At 43.5% G+C, this 24,499-nt stretch overlaps 19 non-coding genes across 19 annotated transcripts; all 19 read right to left on the minus strand.

Moving 5' to 3' along the window:
* Positions 1-263: 263 nt before the first annotated feature.
* Trnar-ucu lies at positions 264-336 on the minus strand. Its single transcript has one exon. It is a non-coding gene; the product is annotated as a tRNA-Arg (tRNA).
* Positions 337-1,563: 1,227 nt separating this feature from the next.
* Trnar-ucu lies at positions 1,564-1,636 on the minus strand. Its single transcript has one exon. It is a non-coding gene; the product is annotated as a tRNA-Arg (tRNA).
* Positions 1,637-2,863: 1,227 nt separating this feature from the next.
* On the minus strand, positions 2,864-2,936 carry Trnar-ucu. Its single transcript has one exon. It is a non-coding gene; the product is annotated as a tRNA-Arg (tRNA).
* A 1,227-nt stretch (positions 2,937-4,163) lies between these two features.
* Trnar-ucu lies at positions 4,164-4,236 on the minus strand. Its single transcript has one exon. It is a non-coding gene; the product is annotated as a tRNA-Arg (tRNA).
* Positions 4,237-5,463: 1,227 nt separating this feature from the next.
* On the minus strand, positions 5,464-5,536 carry Trnar-ucu. The gene has a single exon. It is a non-coding gene; the product is annotated as a tRNA-Arg (tRNA).
* Positions 5,537-6,763: 1,227 nt separating this feature from the next.
* Trnar-ucu lies at positions 6,764-6,836 on the minus strand. The gene has a single exon. It is a non-coding gene; the product is annotated as a tRNA-Arg (tRNA).
* A 1,227-nt stretch (positions 6,837-8,063) lies between these two features.
* Trnar-ucu lies at positions 8,064-8,136 on the minus strand. Its single transcript has one exon. It is a non-coding gene; the product is annotated as a tRNA-Arg (tRNA).
* Positions 8,137-9,363: 1,227 nt separating this feature from the next.
* Positions 9,364-9,436, minus strand: Trnar-ucu. The gene has a single exon. It is a non-coding gene; the product is annotated as a tRNA-Arg (tRNA).
* A 1,227-nt stretch (positions 9,437-10,663) lies between these two features.
* On the minus strand, positions 10,664-10,736 carry Trnar-ucu. Its single transcript has one exon. It is a non-coding gene; the product is annotated as a tRNA-Arg (tRNA).
* A 1,227-nt stretch (positions 10,737-11,963) lies between these two features.
* Positions 11,964-12,036, minus strand: Trnar-ucu. Its single transcript has one exon. It is a non-coding gene; the product is annotated as a tRNA-Arg (tRNA).
* A 1,227-nt stretch (positions 12,037-13,263) lies between these two features.
* On the minus strand, positions 13,264-13,336 carry Trnar-ucu. The gene has a single exon. It is a non-coding gene; the product is annotated as a tRNA-Arg (tRNA).
* Positions 13,337-14,563: 1,227 nt separating this feature from the next.
* Positions 14,564-14,636, minus strand: Trnar-ucu. The gene has a single exon. It is a non-coding gene; the product is annotated as a tRNA-Arg (tRNA).
* A 1,227-nt stretch (positions 14,637-15,863) lies between these two features.
* On the minus strand, positions 15,864-15,936 carry Trnar-ucu. Its single transcript has one exon. It is a non-coding gene; the product is annotated as a tRNA-Arg (tRNA).
* A 1,227-nt stretch (positions 15,937-17,163) lies between these two features.
* Positions 17,164-17,236, minus strand: Trnar-ucu. The gene has a single exon. It is a non-coding gene; the product is annotated as a tRNA-Arg (tRNA).
* Positions 17,237-18,463: 1,227 nt separating this feature from the next.
* Trnar-ucu lies at positions 18,464-18,536 on the minus strand. Its single transcript has one exon. It is a non-coding gene; the product is annotated as a tRNA-Arg (tRNA).
* A 1,227-nt stretch (positions 18,537-19,763) lies between these two features.
* Trnar-ucu lies at positions 19,764-19,836 on the minus strand. The gene has a single exon. It is a non-coding gene; the product is annotated as a tRNA-Arg (tRNA).
* Positions 19,837-21,063: 1,227 nt separating this feature from the next.
* Positions 21,064-21,136, minus strand: Trnar-ucu. Its single transcript has one exon. It is a non-coding gene; the product is annotated as a tRNA-Arg (tRNA).
* A 1,227-nt stretch (positions 21,137-22,363) lies between these two features.
* Trnar-ucu lies at positions 22,364-22,436 on the minus strand. Its single transcript has one exon. It is a non-coding gene; the product is annotated as a tRNA-Arg (tRNA).
* A 1,227-nt stretch (positions 22,437-23,663) lies between these two features.
* Trnar-ucu lies at positions 23,664-23,736 on the minus strand. The gene has a single exon. It is a non-coding gene; the product is annotated as a tRNA-Arg (tRNA).
* Positions 23,737-24,499: the final 763 nt, after the last annotated feature.

Genomic DNA, 24,499 nt, shown 5'->3' on the forward strand with positions numbered 1-24,499 from the left:
TATATTTCTATCTGTAGGTAAAAATTGGGTATTGAAAGAAAATTTGCGTGAACAGGCACGTGAAGATATGGTTCCGTTTCTACAGCATTTACACATAACAGCGTCATGGATAACAGATCTACGAGAATTTTGCTTGTATGTGTAAGGTTAACATATTTAAGCATAGAACTGAGGTCACAACAATTTTCACCTTTTGAAGACGCTTGTGGTTACCCATATGTCAATACCCATCTCGTGAATGGCACATATTTTTAAAAATTGCCCGTCCCTTGTGGGGATCGAACCCACGACCTTTGGATGAGAAGTCCAACGCGCTATCCTCTGCGCCAAAGGGACGCTGCGCAAGTGATGGGCTCAGATGTAAGAGATTCTCCAAGACATGACCCGTGCTACATGTCTCGCGTTACTTTTCTGATAGGCTTACTTTCATATTTCTCTGAAGCAATTACATCAAAGACTTATTATTTATGTAGCAGACACTATACATCACTCCGAATCGCTCTGTTTACCATGGCCCTACTGATTGAAACACCTGCGTATTGACAGAGTTGCTCTGTACAATAGTAGTAACACAGTGCTGCTATTAGATTCGCTCACGTGCGCTGTTTACAGATAAATGGGAATTACGCTCTTTAGAACAGCATCCACTCACAAAGTGGTAAACGACACACTGGAAGCACTGTATGATTAGTCACATTTTTTGACTATGGTTGACTGCTGTGTCACAGCCGGTCCCCATCATATGTATACACTCCAATGGACGTGTGTGCCCTGTTAGCACATTTGCCAGGAACGTTAGCTGCATCACCTCCCTGGCAATTTCGTGCCGTCCTCGAAGCGTCAGCCATTGCTTGGTGACAGTGTGTTTCGATGAGACGTGGACAGATGATGCATCTCTCTCGCCGTCAGTTATAGGCGGGAATCATACTTAATGTAGTTTTCTGCAAGCGTCAGCGGAGCGTCAGACGTCTCTGTCTGGTCTTCTCCCTTCATGTATCCAGCAAGTCCCCTCCTGACAGTCTCCAGCAAAAGCCCCCTGTGCTGAAGCGAATATTGCCGCCGTCTCTATAGATACAGAGTGCCATTGTTTAATGTGAACAGTTAAGGAACCATAGTACTATATCTTGTTGTGAAACAGTCTACTTTTCTCACTTGTGGCCGAGAAAACTGAAACCCTCTCAGCTTGGGCTGGAAGAATTAAAGATCATGACTGGGATTACATGCATTGACTCGTGAAGTAATACAAAATTATTTCACTCTTCATTGTATTTGTTTCTGTACAAAATGTGCGTTCTATTGCTATATTTCTATCTGTAGGTAAAAATTGGGTATTGAAAGTAAATTTGCGTGAACAGGCACGTGAAGATATGGTTCCGTTTCTACAGCATTTACACATAACAGCGTCATGGATAACAGATCTACGAGAATTTTGCTTGTATGTGTAAGGTTAACATATTTAAGCATAGAACTGAGGTCACAACAATTTTCACCTTTTGAAGACGCTTGTGGTTACCCATATGTCAATACCCATCTCGTGATTGGCACATATTTTTAAAAATTGCCCGTCCCTTGTGGGGATCGAACCCACGACCTTTGGATTAGAAGTCCAACGCGCTATCCTCTGCGCCAAAGGGACGCTGCGCAAGTGATGGGCTCAGATGTAAGAGATTCTCCAAGACATGACCCGTGCTACATGTCTCGCGTTACTTTTCTGATAGGCTTACTTTCATATTTCTCTGAAGCAATTACATCAAAGACTTATTATTTATGTAGCAGACACTATACATCACTCCGAATCGCTCTGTTTACCATGGCCCTACTGATTGAAACACCTGCGTATTGACAGAGTTGCTCTGTACAATAGTAGTAACACAGTGCTGCTATTAGATTCGCTCACGTGCGCTGTTTACAGATAAATGGGAATTACGCTCTTTAGAACAGCATCCACTCACAAAGTGGTAAACGACACACTGGAAGCACTGTATGATTAGTCACATTTTTTGACTATGGTTGACTGCTGTGTCACAGCCGGTCCCCATCATATGTATACACTCCAATGGACGTGTGTGCCCTGTTAGCACATTTGCCAGGAACGTTAGCTGCATCACCTCCCTGGCAATTTCGTGCCGTCCTCGAAGCGTCAGCCATTGCTTGGTGACAGTGTGTTTCGATGAGACGTGGACAGATGATGCATCTCTCTCGCCGTCAGTTATAGGCGGGAATCATACTTAATGTAGTTTTCTGCAAGCGTCAGCGGAGCGTCAGACGTCTCTGTCTGGTCTTCTCCCTTCATGTATCCAGCAAGTCCCCTCCTGACAGTCTCCAGCAAAAGCCCCCTGTGCTGAAGCGAATATTGCCGCCGTCTCTATAGATACAGAGTGCCATTGTTTAATGGGAACAGTTAAGGAACCATAGTACTATATCTTGTTGTGAAACAGTCTACTTTTCTCACTTGTGGCCGAGAAAACTGAAACCCTCTCAGCTTGGGCTGGAAGAATTAAAGATCATGACTGGGATTACATACATTGACTCGTGAAGTAATACAAAATTATTTCACTCTTCATTGTATTTGTTTCTGTACAAAATGTGCGTTCTATTGCTATATTTCTATCTGTAGGTAAAAATTGGGTATTGAAAGAAAATTTGCGTGAACAGGCACGTGAAGATATGGTTCCGTTTCTACAGCATTTACACATAACAGCGTCATGGATAACAGATCTACGAGAATTTTGCTTGTATGTGTAAGGTTAACATATATAAGCATAGAACTGAGGTCACAACAATTTTCACCTTTTGAAGACGCTTGTGGTTACCCATATGTCAATACCAATCTCGTGATTGGCACATATTTTCAAAAATTGCCCGTCCCTTGTGGGGATCGAACCCACGACCTTTGGATTAGAAGTCCAACGCGCTATCCTCTGCGCCAAAGGGACGCTGCGCAAGTGATGGGCTCAGATGTAAGAGATTCTCCAAGACATGACCCGTGCTACATGTCTCGCGTTACTTTTCTGATTGGCTTACTTTCATATTTCTCTGAAGCAATTACATCAAAGACTTATTATTTATGTAGCAGACACTATACATCACTCCGAATCGCTCTGTTTACCATGGCCCTACTGATTGAAACACCTGCGTATTGACAGAGTTGCTCTGTACAATAGTAGTAACACAGTGCTGCTATTAGATTCGCTCACGTGCGCTGTTTACAGATAAATGGGAATTACGCTCTTTAGAACAGCATCCACTCACAAAGTGGTAAACGACACACTGGAAGCACTGTATGATTAGTCACATTTTTTGACTTTGGTTGACTGCTGTGTCACAGCCGGTCCCCATCATATGTATACACTCCAATGGACGTGTGTGCCCTGTTAGCACATTTGCCAGGAACGTTAGCTGCATCACCTCCCTGGGAATTTCGTGCCGTCCTCGAAGCGTCAGCCATTGCTTGGTGACAGTGTGTTTCGATGAGACGTGGACAGATGATGCATCTCTCTCGCCGTCAGTTATAGGCGGGAATCATACTTAATGTAGTTTTCTGCAAGCGTCAGCGGAGCGTCAGACGTCTCTGTCTGGTCTTCTCCCTTCATGTATCCAGCAAGTCCCCTCCTGACAGTCTCCAGCAAAAGCCCCCTGTGCTGAAGCGAATATTGCCGCCGTCTCTATAGATACAGAGTGCCATTGTTTAATGGGAACAGTTAAGGAACCATAGTACTATATCTTGTTGTGAAACAGTCTACTTTTCTCACTTGTGGCCGAGAAAACTGAAACCCTCTCAGCTTGGGCTGGAAGAATTAAAGATCATGACTGGGATTACATACATTGACTCGTGAAGTAATACAAAATTATTTCACTCTTCATTGTATTTGTTTCTGTACAAAATGTGCGTTCTATTGCTATATTTCTATCTGTAGGTAAAAATTGGGTATTGAAAGAAAATTTGCGTGAACAGGCACGTGAAGATATGGTTCCGTTTCTACAGCATTTACACATAACAGCGTCATGGATAACAGATCTACGAGAATTTTGCTTGTATGTGTAAGGTTAACATATTTAAGCATAGAACTGAGGTCACAACAATTTTCACCTTTTGAAGACGCTTGTGGTTACCCATATGTCAATACCCATCTCGTGATTGGCACATATTTTTAAAAATTGCCCGTCCCTTGTGGGGATCGAACTCACGACCTTTGGATTAGAAGTCCAACGCGCTATCCTCTGCGCCAAAGGGACGCTGCGCAAGTGATGGGCTCAGATGTAAGAGATTCTCCAAGACATGACCCGTGCTACATGTCTCGCGTTACTTTTCTGATTGGCTTACTTTCATATTTCTCTGAAGCAATTACATCAAAGACTTATTATTTATGTAGCAGACACTATACATCACTCCGAATCGCTCTGTTTACCATGGCCCTACTGATTGAAACACCTGCGTATTGACAGAGTTGCTCTGTACAATAGTAGTAACACAGTGCTGCTATTAGATTCGCTCACGTGCGCTGTTTACAGATAAATGGGAATTACGCTCTTTAGAACAGCATCCACTCACAAAGTGGTAAACGACACACTGGAAGCACTGTATGATTAGTCACATTTTTTGACTTTGGTTGACTGCTGTGTCACAGCCGGTCCCCATCATATGTATACACTCCAATGGACGTGTGTGCCCTGTTAGCACATTTGCCAGGAACGTTAGCTGCATCACCTCCCTGGCAATTTCGTGCCGTCCTCGAAGCGTCAGCCATTGCTTGGTGACAGTGTGTTTCGATGAGACGTGGACAGATGATGCATCTCTCTCGCCGTCAGTTATAGGCGGGAATCATACTTAATGTAGTTTTCTGCAAGCGTCAGCGGAGCGTCAGACGTCTCTGTCTGGTCTTCTCCCTTCATGTATCCAGCAAGTCCCCTCCTGACAGTCTCCAGCAAAAGCCCCCTGTGCTGAAGCGAATATTGCCGCCGTCTCTATAGATACAGAGTGCCATTGTTTAATGTGAACAGTTAAGGAACCATAGTACTATATCTTGTTGTGAAACAGTCTACTTTTCTCACTTGTGGCCGAGAAAACTGAAACCCTCTCAGCTTGGGCTGGAAGAATTAAAGATCATGACTGGGATTACATGCATTGACTCGTGAAGTAATACAAAATTATTTCACTCTTCATTGTATTTGTTTCTGTACAAAATGTGCGTTCTATTGCTATATTTCTATCTGTAGGTAAAAATTGGGTATTGAAAGTAAATTTGCGTGAACAGGCACGTGAAGATATGGTTCCGTTTCTACAGCATTTACACATAACAGCGTCATGGATAACAGATCTACGAGAATTTTGCTTGTATGTGTAAGGTTAACATATTTAAGCATAGAACTGAGGTCACAACAATTTTCACCTTTTGAAGACGCTTGTGGTTACCCATATGTCAATACCAATCTCGTGATTGGCACATATTTTCAAAAATTGCCCGTCCCTTGTGGGGATCGAACCCACGACCTTTGGATTAGAAGTCCAACGCGCTATCCTCTGCGCCAAAGGGACGCTGCGCAAGTGATGGGCTCAGATGTAAGAGATTCTCCAAGACATGACCCGTGCTACATGTCTCGCGTTACTTTTCTGATTGGCTTACTTTCATATTTCTCTGAAGCAATTACATCAAAGACTTATTATTTATGTAGCAGACACTATACATCACTCCGAATCGCTCTGTTTACCATGGCCCTACTGATTGAAACACCTGCGTATTGACAGAGTTGCTCTGTACAATAGTAGTAACACAGTGCTGCTATTAGATTCGCTCACGTGCGCTGTTTACAGATAAATGGGAATTACGCTCTTTAGAACAGCATCCACTCACAAAGTGGTAAACGACACACTGGAAGCACTGTATGATTAGTCACATTTTTTGACTATGGTTGACTGCTGTGTCACAGCCGGTCCCCATCATATGTATACACTCCAATGGACGTGTGTGCCCTGTTAGCACATTTGCCAGGAACGTTAGCTGCATCACCTCCCTGGCAATTTCGTGCCGTCCTCGAAGCGTCAGCCATTGCTTGGTGACAGTGTGTTTCGATGAGACGTGGACAGATGATGCATCTCTCTCGCCGTCAGTTATAGGCGGGAATCATACTTAATGTAGTTTTCTGCAAGCGTCAGCGGAGCGTCAGACGTCTCTGTCTGGTCTTCTCCCTTCATGTATCCAGCAAGTCCCCTCCTGACAGTCTCCAGCAAAAGCCCCCTGTGCTGAAGCGAATATTGCCGCCGTCTCTATAGATACAGAGTGCCATTGTTTAATGGGAACAGTTAAGGAACCATAGTACTATATCTTGTTGTGAAACAGTCTACTTTTCTCACTTGTGGCCGAGAAAACTGAAACCCTCTCAGCTTGGGCTGGAAGAATTAAAGATCATGACTGGGATTACATACATTGACTCGTGAAGTAATACAAAATTATTTCACTCTTCATTGTATTTGTTTCTGTACAAAATGTGCGTTCTATTGCTATATTTCTATCTGTAGGTAAAAATTGGGTATTGAAAGAAAATTTGCGTGAACAGGCACGTGAAGATATGGTTCCGTTTCTACAGCATTTACACATAACAGCGTCATGGATAACAGATCTACGAGAATTTTGCTTGTATGTGTAAGGTTAACATATTTAAGCATAGAACTGAGGTCACAACAATTTTCACCTTTTGAAGACGCTTGTGGTTACCCATATGTCAATACCCATCTCGTGATTGGCACATATTTTCAAAAATTGCCCGTCCCTTGTGGGGATCGAACCCACGACCTTTGGATTAGAAGTCCAACGCGCTATCCTCTGCGCCAAAGGGACGCTGCGCAAGTGATGGGCTCAGATGTAAGAGATTCTCCAAGACATGACCCGTGCTACATGTCTCGCGTTACTTTTCTGATTGGCTTACTTTCATATTTCTCTGAAGCAATTACATCAAAGACTTATTATTTATGTAGCAGACACTATACATCACTCCGAATCGCTCTGTTTACCATGGCCCTACTGATTGAAACACCTGCGTATTGACAGAGTTGCTCTGTACAATAGTAGTAACACAGTGCTGCTATTAGATTCGCTCACGTGCGCTGTTTACAGATAAATGGGAATTACGCTCTTTAGAACAGCATCCACTCACAAAGTGGTAAACGACACACTGGAAGCACTGTATGATTAGTCACATTTTTTGACTATGGTTGACTGCTGTGTCACAGCCGGTCCCCATCATATGTATACACTCCAATGGACGTGTGTGCCCTGTTAGCACATTTGCCAGGAACGTTAGCTGCATCACCTCCCTGGGAATTTCGTGCCGTCCTCGAAGCGTCAGCCATTGCTTGGTGACAGTGTGTTTCGATGAGACGTGGACAGATGATGCATCTCTCTCGCCGTCAGTTATAGGCGGGAATCATACTTAATGTAGTTTTCTGCAAGCGTCAGCGGAGCGTCAGACGTCTCTGTCTGGTCTTCTCCCTTCATGTATCCAGCAAGTCCCCTCCTGACAGTCTCCAGCAAAAGCCCCCTGTGCTGAAGCGAATATTGCCGCCGTCTCTATAGATACAGAGTGCCATTGTTTAATGGGAACAGTTAAGGAACCATAGTACTATATCTTGTTGTGAAACAGTCTACTTTTCTCACTTGTGGCCGAGAAAACTGAAACCCTCTCAGCTTGGGCTGGAAGAATTAAAGATCATGACTGGGATTACATACATTGACTCGTGAAGTAATACAAAATTATTTCACTCTTCATTGTATTTGTTTCTGTACAAAATGTGCGTTCTATTGCTATATTTCTATCTGTAGGTAAAAATTGGGTATTGAAAGAAAATTTGCGTGAACAGGCACGTGAAGATATGGTTCCGTTTCTACAGCATTTACACATAACAGCGTCATGGATAACAGATCTACGAGAATTTTGCTTGTATGTGTAAGGTTAACATATTTAAGCATAGAACTGAGGTCACAACAATTTTCACCTTTTGAAGACGCTTGTGGTTACCCATATGTCAATACCCATCTCGTGATTGGCACATATTTTTAAAAATTGCCCGTCCCTTGTGGGGATCGAACTCACGACCTTTGGATTAGAAGTCCAACGCGCTATCCTCTGCGCCAAAGGTACGCTGCGCAAGTGATGGGCTCAGATGTAAGAGATTCTCCAAGACATGACCCGTGCTACATGTCTCGCGTTACTTTTCTGATTGGCTTACTTTCATATTTCTCTGAAGCAATTACATCAAAGACTTATTATTTATGTAGCAGACACTATACATCACTCCGAATCGCTCTGTTTACCATGGCCCTACTGATTGAAACACCTGCGTATTGACAGAGTTGCTCTGTACAATAGTAGTAACACAGTGCTGCTATTAGATTCGCTCACGTGCGCTGTTTACAGATAAATGGGAATTACGCTCTTTAGAACAGCATCCACTCACAAAGTGGTAAACGACACACTGGAAGCACTGTATGATTAGTCACATTTTTTGACTTTGGTTGACTGCTGTGTCACAGCCGGTCCCCATCATATGTATACACTCCAATGGACGTGTGTGCCCTGTTAGCACATTTGCCAGGAACGTTAGCTGCATCACCTCCCTGGCAATTTCGTGCCGTCCTCGAAGCGTCAGCCATTGCTTGGTGACAGTGTGTTTCGATGAGACGTGGACAGATGATGCATCTCTCTCGCCGTCAGTTATAGGCGGGAATCATACTTAATGTAGTTTTCTGCAAGCGTCAGCGGAGCGTCAGACGTCTCTGTCTGGTCTTCTCCCTTCGTGTATCCAGCAAGTCCCCTCCTGACAGTCTCCAGCAAAAGCCCCCTGTGCTGAAGCGAATATTGCCGCCGTCTCTATAGATACAGAGTGCCATTGTTTAATGGGAACAGTTAAGGAACCATAGTACTATATCTTGTTGTGAAACAGTCTACTTTTCTCACTTGTGGCCGAGAAAATTGAAACCCTCTCAGCTTGGGCTGGAAGAATTAAAGATCATGACTGGGATTACATACATTGACTCGTGAAGTAATACAAAATTATTTCACTCTTCATTGTATTTGTTTCTGTACAAAATGTGCGTTCTATTGCTATATTTCAATCTGTAGGTAAAAACTGGGTATTGAAAGAAAATTTGCGTGAACAGGCACGTGAAGATATGGTTCCGTTTCTACAGCATTTACACATAACAGCGTCATGGATAACAGATCTACGAGAATTTTGCTTGTATGTGTAAGGTTAACATATTTAAGCATAGAACTGAGGTCACAACAATTTTCACCTTTTGAAGACGATTGTGGTTACCCATATGTCAATACCCATCTCGTGATTGGCACATATTTTTAAAAATTGCCCGTCCCTTGTGGGGATCGAACCCACGACCTTTGGATTAGAAGTCCAACGCACTATCCTCTGCGCCAAAGGGACGCTGCGCAAGTGATGGGCTCAGATGTAAGAGATTCTCCAAGACATGACCCGTGCTACATGTCTCGCGTTACTTTTCTGATAGGCTTACTTTCATATTTCTCTGAAGCAATTACATCAAAGACTTATTATTTATGTAGCAGACACTATACATCACTCCGAATCGCTCTGTTTACCATGGCCCTACTGATTGAAACACCTGCGTATTGACAGAGTTGCTCTGTACAATAGTAGTAACACAGTGCTGCTATTAGATTCGCTCACGTGCGCTGTTTACAGATAAATGGGAATTACGCTCTTTAGAACAGCATCCACTCACAAAGTGGTAAACGACACACTGGAAGCACTGTATGATTAGTCACATTTTTTGACTTTGGTTGACTGCTGTGTCACAGCCGGTCCCCATCATATGTATACACTCCAATGGACGTGTGTGCCCTGTTAGCACATTTGCCAGGAACGTTAGCTTCATCACCTCCCTGGCAATTTCGTGCCGTCCTCGAAGCGTCAGCCATTGCTTGGTGACAGTGTGTTTCGATGAGACGTGGACAGATGATGCATCTCTCTCGCCGTCAGTTATAGGCGGGAATCATACTTAATGTAGTTTTCTGCAAGCGTCAGCGGAGCGTCAGACATCTCTGTCTGGTCTTCTCCCTTCATGTATCCAGCAAGTCCCCTCCTGACAGTCTCCAGCAAAAGCCCCCTGTGCTGAAGCGAATATTGCCGCCGTCTCTATAGATACAGAGTGCCATTGTTTAATGGGAACAGTTAAGGAACCATAGTACTATATCTTGTTGTGAAACAGTCTACTTTTCTCACTTGTGGCCGAGAAAACTGAAACCCTCTCAGCTTGGGCTGGAAGAATTAAAGATCATGACTGGGATTACATACATTGACTCGTGAAGTAATACAAAATTATTTCACTCTTCATTGTATTTGTTTCTGTACAAAATGTGCGTTCTATTGCTATATTTCTATCTGTAGGTAAAAATTGGGTATTGAAAGAAAATTTGCGTGAACAGGCACGTGAAGATATGGTTCCGTTTCTACAGCATTTACACATAACAGCGTCATGGATAACAGATCTACGAGAATTTTGCTTGTATGTGTAAGGTTAACATATTTAAGCATAGAACTGAGGTCACAACAATTTTCACCTTTTGAAGACGCTTGTGGTTACCCATATGTCAATACCCATCTCGTGATTGGCACATATTTTTAAAAATTGCCCGTCCCTTGAGGGGATCGAACCCACGACCTTTGGATTAGAAGTCCAACGCGCTATCCTCTGCGCCAAAGGGACGCTGCGCAAGTGATGGGCTCAGATGTAAGAGATTCTCCAAGACATGACCCGTGCTACATGTCTCGCGTTACTTTTCTGATAGGCTTACTTTCATATTTCTCTGAAGCAATTACATCAAAGACTTATTATTTATGTAGCAGACACTATACATCACTCCGAATCGCTCTGTTTACCATGGCCCTACTGATTGAAACACCTGCGTATTGACAGAGTTGCTCTGTACAATAGTAGTAACACAGTGCTGCTATTAGATTCGCTCACGTGCGCTGTTTACAGATAAATGGGAATTACGCTCTTTAGAACAGCATCCACTCACAAAGTGGTAAACGACACACTGGAAGCACTGTATGATTAGTCACATTTTTTGACTTTGGTTGACTGCTGTGTCACAGCCGGTCCCCATCATATGTATACACTCCAATGGACGTGTGTGCCCTGTTAGCACATTTGCCAGGAACGTTAGCTGCATCACCTCCCTGGCAATTTCGTGCCGTCCTCGAAGCGTCAGCCATTGCTTGGTGACAGTGTGTTTCGATGAGACGTGGACAGATGATGCATCTCTCTCGCCGTCAGTTATAGGCGGGAATCATACTTAATGTAGTTTTCTGCAAGCGTCAGCGGAGCGTCAGACGTCTCTGTCTGGTCTTCTCCCTTCATGTATCCAGCAAGTCCCCTCCTGACAGTCTCCAGCAAAAGCCCCCTGTGCTGAAGCGAATATTGCCGCCGTCTCTATAGATACAGAGTGCCATTGTTTAATGGGAACAGTTAAGGAACCATAGTACTATATCTTGTTGTGAAACAGTCTACTTTTCTCACTTGTGGCCGAGAAAATTGAAACCCTCTCAGCTTGGGCTGGAAGAATTAAAGATCATGACTGGGATTACATACATTGACTCGTGAAGTAATACAAAATTATTTCACTCTTCATTGTATTTGTTTCTGTACAAAATGTGCGTTCTATTGCTATATTTCAATCTGTAGGTAAAAATTGGGTATTGAAAGAAAATTTGCGTGAACAGGCACGTGAAGATATGGTTCCGTTTCTACAGCATTTACACATAACAGCGTCATGGATAACAGATCTACGAGAATTTTGCTTGTATGTGTAAGGTTAACATATTTAAGCATAGAACTGAGGTCACAACAATTTTCACCTTTTGAAGACGATTGTGGTTACCCATATGTCAATACCCATCTCGTGATTGGCACATATTTTTAAAAATTGCCCGTCCCTTGTGGGGATCGAACCCACGACCTTTGGATTAGAAGTCCAACGCGCTATCCTCTGCGCCAAAGGGACGCTGCGCAAGTGATGGGCTCAGATGTAAGAGATTCTCCAAGACATGACCCGTGCTACATGTCTCGCGTTACTTTTCTGATAGGCTTACTTTCATATTTCTCTGAAGCAATTACATCAAAGACTTATTATTTATGTAGCAGACACTATACATCACTCCGAATCGCTCTGTTTACCATGGCCCTACTGATTGAAACACCTGCGTATTGACAGAGTTGCTCTGTACAATAGTAGTAACACAGTGCTGCTATTAGATTCGCTCACGTGCGCTGTTTACAGATAAATGGGAATTACGCTCTTTAGAACAGCATCCACTCACAAAGTGGTAAACGACACACTGGAAGCACTGTATGATTAGTCACATTTTTTGACTTTGGTTGACTGCTGTGTCACAGCCGGTCCCCATCATATGTATACACTCCAATGGACGTGTGTGCCCTGTTAGCACATTTGCCAGGAACGTTAGCTGCATCACCTCCCTGGCAATTTCGTGCCGTCCTCGAAGCGTCAGCCATTGCTTGGTGACAGTGTGTTTCGATGAGACGTGGACAGATGATGCATCTCTCTCACCGTCAGTTATAGGCGGGAATCATACTTAATGTAGTTTTCTGCAAGCGTCAGCGGAGCGTCAGACATCTCTGTCTGGTCTTCTCCCTTCATGTATCCAGCAAGTCCCCTCCTGACAGTCTCCAGCAAAAGCCCCCTGTGCTGAAGCGAATATTGCCGCTGTCTCTATAGATACAGAGTGCCATTGTTTAATGGGAACAGTTAAGGAACCATAGTACTATATCTTGTTGTGAAACAGTCTACTTTTCTCACTTGTGGCCGAGAAAACTGAAACCCTCTCAGCTTGGGCTGGAAGAATTAAAGATCATGACTGGGATTACATACATTGACTCGTGAAGTAATACAAAATTATTTCACTCTTCATTGTATTTGTTTCTGTACAAAATGTGCGTTCTATTGCTATATTTCTATCTGTAGGTAAAAATTGGGTATTGAAAGAAAATTTGCGTGAACAGGCACGTGAAGATATGGTTCCGTTTCTACAGCATTTACACATAACAGCGTCATGGATAACAGATCTACGAGAATTTTGCTTGTATGTGTAAGGTTAACATATTTAAGCATAGAACTGAGGTCACAACAATTTTCACCTTTTGAAGACGCTTGTGGTTACCCATATGTCAATACCCATCTCGTGATTGGCACATATTTTTAAAAATTGCCCGTCCCTTGTGGGGATCGAACCCACGACCTTTGGATTAGAAGTCCAACGCGCTATCCTCTGCGCCAAAGGGACGCTGCGCAAGTGATGGGCTCAGATGTAAGAGATTCTCCAAGACATGACCCGTGCTACATGTCTCGCGTTACTTTTCTGATAGGCTTACTTTCATATTTCTCTGAAGCAATTACATCAAAGACTTATTATTTATGTAGCAGACACTATACATCACTCCGAATCGCTCTGTTTACCATGGCCCTACTGATTGAAACACCTGCGTATTGACAGAGTTGCTCTGTACAATAGTAGTAACACAGTGCTGCTATTAGATTCGCTCACGTGCGCTGTTTACAGATAAATGGGAATTACGCTCTTTAGAACAGCATCCACTCACAAAGTGGTAAACGACACACTGGAAGCACTGTATGATTAGTCACATTTTTTGACTTTGGTTGACTGCTGTGTCACAGCCGGTCCCCATCATATGTATACACTCCAATGGACGTGTGTGCCCTGTTAGCACATTTGCCAGGAACGTTAGCTGCATCACCTCCCTGGCAATTTCGTGCCGTCCTCGAAGCGTCAGCCATTGCTTGGTGACAGTGTGTTTCGATGAGACGTGGACAGATGATGCATCTCTCTCGCCGTCAGTTATAGGCGGGAATCATACTTAATGTAGTTTTCTGCAAGCGTCAGCGGAGCGTCAGACGTCTCTGTCTGGTCTTCTCCCTTCATGTATCCAGCAAGTCCCCTCCTGACAGTCTCCAGCAAAAGCCCCCTGTGCTGAAGCGAATATTGCCGCCGTCTCTATAGATACAGAGTGCCATTGTATAATGGGAACAGTTAAGGAACCATAGTACTATATCTTGTTGTGAAACAGTCTACTTTTCTCACTTGTGGCCGAGAAAACTGAAAGCCTCTCAGCTTGGGCTGGAAGAATTAAAGATCATGACTGGGATTACATACATTGACTCGTGAAGTAATACAAAATTATTTCACTCTTCATTGTATTTGTTTCTGTACAAAATGTGCGTTCTATTGCTATATTTCTATCTGTAGGTAAAAATTGGGTATTGAAAGAAAATTTGCGTGAACAGGCACGTGAAGATATGGTTCCGTTTCTACAGCATTTACACATAACAGCGTCATGGATAACAGATCTACGAGAATTTTGCTTGTATGTGTAAGGTTAACATATTTAAGCATAGAACTGAGGTCACAACAATTTTCACCTTTTGAAGACGCTTGTGGTTACCCATATGTCAATACCCATCTCGTGATTGGCACATATTTTTAAAAATTGCCCGTCCCTTGTGGGGATCGAACCCACGACCTTTGGATTAGAAGTCCAACGCGCTATCCTCTGCGCCAAAGGGACACTGCGCAAGTGATGGGCTCAGATGTAAGAGATTCTCCAAGACATGACCCGTGCTACATGTCTCGCGTTACTTTTCTGATAGGCTTACTTTCATATTTCTCTGAAGCAATTACATCAAAGACTTATTATTTATGTAGCAGACACTATACATCACTCCGAATCGCTCTGTTTACCATGGCCCTACTGATTGAAACACCTGCGTATTGACAGAGTTGCTCTGTACAATAGTAGTAACACAGTGCTGCTATTAGATTCGCTCACGTGCGCTGTTTACAGATAAATGGGAATTACGCTCTTTAGAACAGCATCCACTCACAAAGTGGTAAACGACACACTGGAAGCACTGTATGATTAGTCACATTTTTTGACTTTGGTTGACTGCTGTGTCACAGCCGGTCCCCATCATATGTATACACTCCAATGGACGTGTGTGCCCTGTTAGCACATTTGCCAGGAACGTTAGCTGCATCACCTCCCTGGCAATTTCGTGCCGTCCTCGAAGCGTCAGCCATTGCTTGGTGACAGTGTGTTTCGATGAGACGTGGACAGATGATGCATCTCTCTCGCCGTCAGTTATAGGCGGGAATCATACTTAATGTAGTTTTCTGCAAGCGTCAGCGGAGCGTCAGACGTCTCTGTCTGGTCTTCTCCCTTCATGTATCCAGCAAGTCCCCTCCTGACAGTCTCCAGCAAAAGCCCCCTGTGCTGAAGCGAATATTGCCGCCGTCTCTATAGATACAGAGTGCCATTGTTTAATGGGAACAGTTAAGGAACCATAGTACTATATCTTGTTGTGAAACAGTCTACTTTTCTCACTTGTGGCCGAGAAAACTGAAACCCTCTCAGCTTGGGCTGGAAGAATTAAAGATCATGACTGGGATTACATACATTGACTCGTGAAGTAATACAAAATTATTTCACTCTTCATTGTATTTGTTTCTGTACAAAATGTGCGTTCTATTGCTATATTTCTATCTGTAGGTAAAAATTGGGTATTGAAAGAAAATTTGCGTGAACAGGCACGTGAAGATATGGTTCCGTTTCTACAGCATTTACACATAACAGCGTCATGGATAACAGATCTACGAGAATTTTGCTTGTATGTGTAAGGTTAACATATTTAAGCATAGAACTGAGGTCACAACAATTTTCACCTTTTGAAGACGCTTGTGGTTACCCGTATGTCAATACCCATCTCGTGATTGGCACATATTTTTAAAAATTGCCCGTCCCTTGTGGGGATCGAACCCACGACCTTTGGATTAGAAGTCCAACGCGCTATCCTCTGCGCCAAAGGGACGCTGCACAAGTGATGGGCTCAGATGTAAGAGATTCTCCAAGACATGACCCGTGCTACATGTCTTGCGTTACTTTTCTGATAGGCTTACTTTCATATTTCTCTGAAGCAATTACATCAAAGACTTATTATTTATGTAGCAGACACTATACATCACTCCGAATCGCTCTGTTTACCATGGCCCTACTGATTGAAACACCTGCGTATTGACAGAGTTGCTCTGTACAATAGTAGTAACACAGTGCTGCTATTAGATTCGCTCACGTGCGCTGTTTACAGATAAATGGGAATTACGCTCTTTAGAACAGCATCCACTCACAAAGTGGTAAACGACACACTGGAAGCACTGTATGATTAGTCACATTTTTTGACTTTGGTTGACTGCTGTGTCACAGCCGGTCCCCATCATATGTATACACTCCAATGGACGTGTGTGCCCTGTTAGCACATTTGCCAGGAACGTTAGCTGCATCACCTCCCTGGCAATTTCGTGCCGTCCTCGAAGCGTCAGCCATTGCTTGGTGACAGTGTGTTTCGATGAGACGTGGACAGATGATGCATCTCTCTCGCCGTCAGTTATAGGCGGGAATCATACTTAATGTAGTTTTCTGCAAGCGTCAGTGGAGCGTCAGACGTCTCTGTCTGGTCTTCTCCCTTCATGTATCCAGCAAGTCCCCTCCTGACAGTCTCCAGCAAAAGCCCCCTGTGCTGAAGCGAATATTGCCGCCGTCTCTATAGATACAGAGTGCCATTGTTTAATGGGAACAGTTAAGGAACCATAGTACTATATCTTGTTGTGAAACAGTCTACTTTTCTCACTTGTGGCCGAGAAAACTGAAACCCTCTCAGCTTGGGCTGGAAGAATTAAAGATCATGACTGGGATTACATACATTGACTCGTGAAGTAATACAAAATTATTTCACTCTTCATTGTATTTGTTTCTGTACAAAATGTGCGTTCTATTGCTATATTTCTATCTGTAGGTAAAAATTGGGTATTGAAAGAAAATTTGCGTGAACAGGCACGTGAAGATATGGTTCCGTTTCTACAGCATTTACACATAACAGCGTCATGGATAGCAGATCTACGAGAATTTTGCTTGTATGTGTAAGGTTAACATATTTAAGCATAGAACTGAGGTCACAACAATTTTCACCTTTTGAAGACGCTTGTGGTTACCCATATGTCAATACCCATCTCGTGATTGGCACATATTTTTAAAAATTGCCCGTCCCTTGTGGGGATCGAACCCACGACCTTTGGATTAGAAGTCCAACGCGCTATCCTCTGCGCCAAAGGGACGCTGCGCAAGTGATGGGCTCAGATGTAAGAGATTCTCCAAGACATGACCCGTGCTACATGTCTCGCGTTACTTTTCTGATAGGCTTACTTTCATATTTCTCTGAAGCAATTACATCAAAGACTTATTATTTATGTAGCAGACACTATACATCACTCCGAATCGCTCTGTTTACCATGGCCCTACTGATTGAAACACCTGCGTATTGACAGAGTTGCTCTGTACAATAGTAGTAACACAGTGCTGCTATTAGATTCGCTCACGTGCGCTGTTTACAGATAAATGGGAATTACGCTCTTTAGAACAGCATCCACTCACAAAGTGGTAAACGACACACTGGAAGCACTGTATGATTAGTCACATTTTTTGACTTTGGTTGACTGCTGTGTCACAGCCGGTCCCCATCATATGTATACACTCCAATGGACGTGTGTGCCCTGTTAGCACATTTGCCAGGAACGTTAGCTGCATCACCTCCCTGGCAATTTCGTGCCGTCCTCGAAGCGTCAGCCATTGCTTGGTGACAGTGTGTTTCGATGAGACGTGGACAGATGATGCATCTCTCTCGCCGTCAGTTATAGGCGGGAATCATACTTAATGTAGTTTTCTGCAAGCGTCAGCGGAGCGTCAGACGTCTCTGTCTGGTCTTCTCCCTTCATGTATCCAGCAAGTCCCCTCCTGACAGTCTCCAGCAAAAGCCCCCTGTGCTGAAGCGAATATTGCCGCCGTCTCTATAGATACAGAGTGCCATTGTTTAATGGGAACAGTTAAGGAACCATAGTACTATATCTTGTTGTGAAACAGTCTACTTTTCTCACTTGTGGCCGAGAAAACTGAAACCCTCTCAGCTTGGGCTGGAAGAATTAAAGATCATGACTGGGATTACATACATTGACTCGTGAAGTAATACAAAATTATTTCACTCTTCATTGTATTTGTTTCTGTACAAAATGTGCGTTCTATTGCTATATTTCTATCTGTAGGTAAAAATTGGGTATTGAAAGAAAATTTGCGTGAACAGGCACGTGAAGATATGGTTCCGTTTCTACAGCATTTACACATAACAGCGTCATGGATAACAGATCTACGAGAATTTTGCTTGTATGTGTAAGGTTAACATATTTAAGCATAGAACTGAGGTCACAACAATTTTCACCTTTTGAAGACGCTTGTGGTTACCCATATGTCAATACCCATCTCGTGATTGGCACATATTTTTAAAAATTGCCCGTCCCTTGTGGGGATCGAACCCACGACCTTTGGATTAGAAGTCCAACGCGCTATCCTCTGCGCCAAAGGGACGCTGCGCAAGTGATGGGCTCAGATGTAAGAGATTCTCCAAGACATGACCCGTGCTACATGTCTCGCGTTACTTTTCTGATAGGCTTACTTTCATATTTCTCTGAAGCAATTACATCAAAGACTTATTATTTATGTAGCAGACACTATACATCACTCCGAATCGCTCTGTTTACCATGGCCCTACTGATTGAAACACGTGCGTATTGACAGAGTTGCTCTGTACAATAGTAGTAACACAGTGCTGCTATTAGATTCGGTCACGTGCGCTTTTTACAGATAAATGGGAATTACGCTCTTTAGAACAGCATCCACTCACAAAGTGGTAAACGACACACTGGAAGCACTGTATGATTAGTCACATTTTTTGACTTTGGTTGACTGCTGTGTCACAGCCGGTCCCCATCATATGTATACACTCCAATGGACGTGTGTGCCCTGTTAGCACATTTGCCAGGAACGTTAGCTGCATCACCTCCCTGGCAATTTCGTGCCGTCCTCGAAGCGTCAGCCATTGCTTGGTGACAGTGTGTTTCGATGAGACGTGGACAGATGATGCATCTCTCTCGCCGTCAGTTATAGGCGGGAATCATACTTAATGTAGTTTTCTGCAAGCGTCAGCGGAGCGTCAGACGTCTCTGTCTGGTCTTCTCCCTTCATGTATCCAGCAAGTCCCCTCCTGACAGTCTCCAGCAAAAGCCCCCTGTGCTGAAGCGAATATTGCCGCCGTCTCTATAGATACAGAGTGCCATTGTTTAATGGGAACAGTTAAGGAACCATAGTACTATATCTTGTTGTGAAACAGTCTACTTTTCTCACTTGTGGCCGAGAAAACTGAAACCCTCTCAGCTTGGGCTGGAAGAATTAAAGATCATGACTGGGATTACATACATTGAGTCGTGAAGTAATACAAAATTATTTCACTCTTCATTGTATTTGTTTCTGTACAAAATGTGCGTTCTATTGCTATATTTCTATCTGTAGGTAAAAATTGGGTATTGAAAGAAAATTTGCGTGAACAGGCACGTGAAGATATGGTTCCGTTTCTACAGCATTTACACATAACAGCGTCATGGATAACAGATCTACGAGAATTTTGCTTGTATGTGTAAGGTTAACATATTTAAGCATAGAACTGAGGTCACAACAATTTCCACCTTTTGAAGACGCTTGTGGTTACCCATATGTCAATACCCATCTCGTGATTGGCACATATTTTTAAAAATTGCCCGTTCCTTGTGGGGATCGAACCCACGACCTTTGGATTAGAAGTCCAACGCGCTATCCTCTGCGCCAAAGGGACGCTGCGCAAGTGATGGGCTCAGATGTAAGAGATTCTCCAAAACATGACCCGTGCTACATGTCTCGCGTTACTTTTCTGATAGGCTTACTTTCATATTTCTCTGAAGCAATTACATCAAAGACTAATTATTTATGTAGCAGACACTATACATCACTCCGAATCGCTCTGTTTACCATGGCCCTACTGATTGAAACACCTGCGTATTGACAGAGTTGCTCTGTACAATAGTAGTAACACAGTGCTGCTATTAGATTCGCTCACGTGCGCTGTTTACAGATAAATGGGTATTACGCTCTTTAGAACAGCATCCACTCACAAAGTGGTAAACGACACACTGGAAGCACTGTATGATTAGTCACATTTTTTGACTTTGGTTGACTGCTGTGTCACAGCCGGTCCCCATCATATGTATACACTCCAATGGACGTGTGTGCCCTGTTAGCACATTTGCCAGGAACGTTAGCTGCATCACCTCCCTGGCAATTTCGTGCCGTCCTCGAAGCGTCAGCCATTGCTTGGTGACAGTGTGTTTCGATGAGACGTGGACAGATGATGCATCTCTCTCGCCGTCAGTTATAGGCGGGAATCATACTTAATGTAGTTTTCTGCAAGCGTCAGCGGAGCGTCAGACGTCTCTGTCTGGTCTTCTCCCTTCATGTATCCAGCAAGTCCCCTCCTGACAGTCTCCAGCAAAAGCCCCCTGTGCTGAAGCGAATATTGCCGCCGTCTCTATAGATACAGAGTGCCATTGTTTAATGGGAACAGTTAAGGAACCATAGTACTATATCTTGTTGTGAAACAGTCTACTTTTCTCACTTGTGGCCGAGAAAACTGAAACCCTCTCAGCTTGGGCTGGAAGAATTAAAGATCATGACTGGGATTACATACATTGAGTCGTGAAGTAATACAAAATTATTTCACTCTTCATTGTATTTGTTTCTGTACAAAATGTGCGTTCTATTGCTATATTTCTATCTGTAGGTAAAAATTGGGTATTGAAAGAAAATTTGCGTGAACAGGCACGTGAAGATATGGTTCCGTTTCTACAGCATTTACACATAACAGCGTCATGGATAACAGATCTACGAGAATTTTGCTTGTATGTGTAAGGTTAACATATTTAAGCATAGAACTGAGGTCACAACAATTTTCACCTTTTGAAGACGCTTGTGGTTACCCATATGTCAATACCCATCTCGTGATTGGCACATATTTTTAAAAATTGCCCGTCCCTTGTGGGGATCGAACCCACGACCTTTGGATTAGAAGTCCAACGCGCTATCCTCTGCGCCAAAGGGACGCTGCGCAAGTGATGGGCTCAGATGTAAGAGATTCTCCAAGGCATGACCCGTGCTACATGTCTCGCGTTACTTTTCTGATAGGCTTACTTTCATATTTCTCTGAAGCAATTACATCAAAGACTTATTATTTATGTAGCAGACACTATACATCACTCCGAATCGCTCTGTTTACCATGGCCCTACTGATTGAAACACGTGCGTATTGACAGAGTTGCTCTGTACAATAGTAGTAACACAGTGCTGCTATTAGATTCGCTCACGTGCGCTGTTTACAGATAAATGGGAATTACGCTCTTTAGAACAGCATCCACTCACAAAGTGGTAAACGACACACTGGAAGCACTGTATGATTAGTCACATTTTTTGACTTTGGTTGACTGCTGTGTCACAGCCGGTCCCCATCATATGTATACACTCCAATGGACGTGTGTGCCCTGTTAGCACATTTGCCAGGAACGTTAGCTGCATCACCTCCCTGGCAATTTCGTGCCGTCCTCGAAGCGTCAGCCATTGCTTGGTGACAGTGTGTTTCGATGAGACGTGGACAGATGATGCATCTCTCTCGCCGTCAGTTATAGGCGGGAATCATACTTAATGTAGTTTTCTGCAAGCGTCAGCGGAGCGTCAGACGTCTCTGTCTGGTCTTCTCCCTTCATGTATCCAGCAAGTCCCCTCCTGACAGTCTCCAGCAAAAGCCCCCTGTGCTGAAGCGAATATTGCCGCCGTCTCTATAGATACAGAGTGCCATTGTTTAATGGGAACAGTTAAGGAACCATAGTACTATATCTTGTTGTGAAACAGTCTACTTTTCTCACTTGTGGCCGAGAAAACTGAAACCCTCTCAGCTTGGGCTGGAAGAATTAAAGATCATGACTGGGATTACATACATTGAGTCGTGAAGTAATACAAAATTATTTCACTCTTCATTGTATTTGTTTCTGTACAAAATGTGCGTTCTATTGCTATATTTCTATCTGTAGGTAAAAATTGGGTATTGAAAGAAAATTTGCGTGAACAGGCACGTGAAGATATGGTTCCGTTTCTACAGCATTTACACATAACAGCGTCATGGATAACAGATCTACGAGAATTTTGCTTGTATGTGTAAGGTTAACATATTTAAGCATAGAACTGAGGTCACAACAATTTTCACCTTTTGAAGACGCTTGTGGTTACCCATATGTCAATACCCATCTCGTGATTGGCACATATTTTTAAAAATTGGCCGTCCCTTGTGGGGATCGAACCCACGACCTTTGGATTAGAAGTCCAACGCGCTATCCTCTGCGCCAAAGGGACGCTGCGCAAGTGATGGGCTCAGATGTAAGAGATTCTCCAAGACATGACCCGTGCTACATGTCTCGCGTTACTTTTCTGATAGGCTTACTTTCATATTTCTCTGAAGCAATTACATCAAAGACTTATTATTTATGTAGCAGACACTATACATCACTCCGAATCGCTCTGTTTACCATGGCCCTACTGATTGAAACACGTGCGTATTGACAGAGTTGCTCTGTACAATAGTAGTAACACAGTGCTGCTATTAGATTCGCTCACGTGCGCTGTTTACAGATAAATGGGAATTACGCTCTTTAGAACAGCATCCACTCACAAAGTGTTAAACGACACACTGGAAGCACTGTATGATTAGTCACATTTTTTGACTTTGGTTGACTGCTGTGTCACAGCCGGTCCCCATCATATGTATACACTCCAATGGACGTGTGTGCCCTGTTAGCACATTTGCCAGGAACGTTAGCTGCATCACCTCCCTGGCAATTTCGTGCCGTCCTCGAAGCGTCAGCCATTGCTTGGTGACAGTGTGTTTCGATGAGACGTGGACAGATGATGCATCTCTCTCGCCGTCAGTTATAGGCGGGAATCATACTTAATGTAGTTTTCTGCAAGCGTCAGCGGAGCGTCAGACGTCTCTGTCTGGTCTTCTCCCTTCATGTATCCAGCAAGTCCCCTCCTGACAGTCTCCAGCAAAAGCCCCCTGTGCTGAAGCGAATATTGCCGCCGTCTCTATAGATACAGAGTGCCATTGTTTAATGGGAACAGTTAAGGAACCATAGTACTATATCTTGTTGTGAAACAGTCTACTTTTCTCACTTGTGGCCGAGAAAACTGAAACCCTCTCAGCTTGGGCTGGAAGAATTAAAGATCATGACTGGGATTACATACATTGAGTCGTGAAGTAATACAAAATTATTTCACTCTTCATTGTATTTGTTTCTGTACAAAATGTGCGTTCTATTGCTATATTTCTATCTGTAGGTAAAAATTGGGTATTGAAAGAAAATTTGCGTGAACAGGCACGTGAAGATATGGTTCCGTTTCTACAGCATTTACACATAACAGCGTCATGGATAACAGATCTACGAGAATTTTGCTTGTATGTGTAAGGTTAACATATTTAAGCATAGAACTGAGGTCACAACAATTTTCACCTTTTGAAGACGCTTGTGGTTACCCATATGTCAATACCCATCTCGTGATTGGCACATATTTTTAAAAATTGCCCGTCCCTTGTGGGGATCGAACCCACGACCTTCGGATTAGAAGTCCAACGCGCTATCCTCTGCGCCAAAGGGACGCTGCGCAAGTGATGGGCTCAGATGTAAGAGATTCTCCAAGACATGACCCGTGCTACATGTCTCGCGTTACTTTTCTGATAGGCTTACTTTCATATTTCTCTGAAGCAATTACATCAAAGACTTATTATTTATGTAGCAGACACTATACATCACTCCGAATCGCTCTGTTTACCATGGCCCTACTGATTGAAACACCTGCGTATTGACAGAGTTGCTCTGTACAATAGTAGTAACACAGTGCTGCTATTAGATTCGCTCACGTGCGCTGTTTACAGATAAATGGGAATTACGCTCTTTAGAACAGCATCCACTCACAAAGTGGTAAACGACACACTGGAAGCACTGTATGATTAGTCACATTTTTTGACTTTGGTTGACTGCTGTGTCACAGCCGGTCCCCATCATATGTATACACTCCAATGGACGTGTGTGCCCTGTTAGCACATTTGCCAGGAACGTTAGCTGCATCACCTCCCTGGCAATTTCGTGCCGTCCTCGAAGCGTCAGCCATTGCTTGGTGACAGTGTGTTTCGATGAGACGTGGACAGATGATGCATCTCTCTCGCCGTCAGTTATAGGCGGGAATCATACTTAATGTAGTTTTCTGCAAGCGTCAGCGGAGCGTCAGACGTCTCTGTCTGGTCTTCTCCCTTCATGTATCCAGCAAGTCCCCTCCTGACAGTCTCCAGCAAAAGCCCCCTGTGCTGAAGCGAATATTGCCGCCGTCTCTATAGATACAGAGTGCCATTGTTTAATGGGAAC

Source organism: Schistocerca piceifrons, chromosome 1 (assembly GCF_021461385.2).
Source record: "Schistocerca piceifrons isolate TAMUIC-IGC-003096 chromosome 1, iqSchPice1.1, whole genome shotgun sequence".
Taxonomy (NCBI): domain Eukaryota; kingdom Metazoa; phylum Arthropoda; class Insecta; order Orthoptera; family Acrididae; genus Schistocerca; species Schistocerca piceifrons.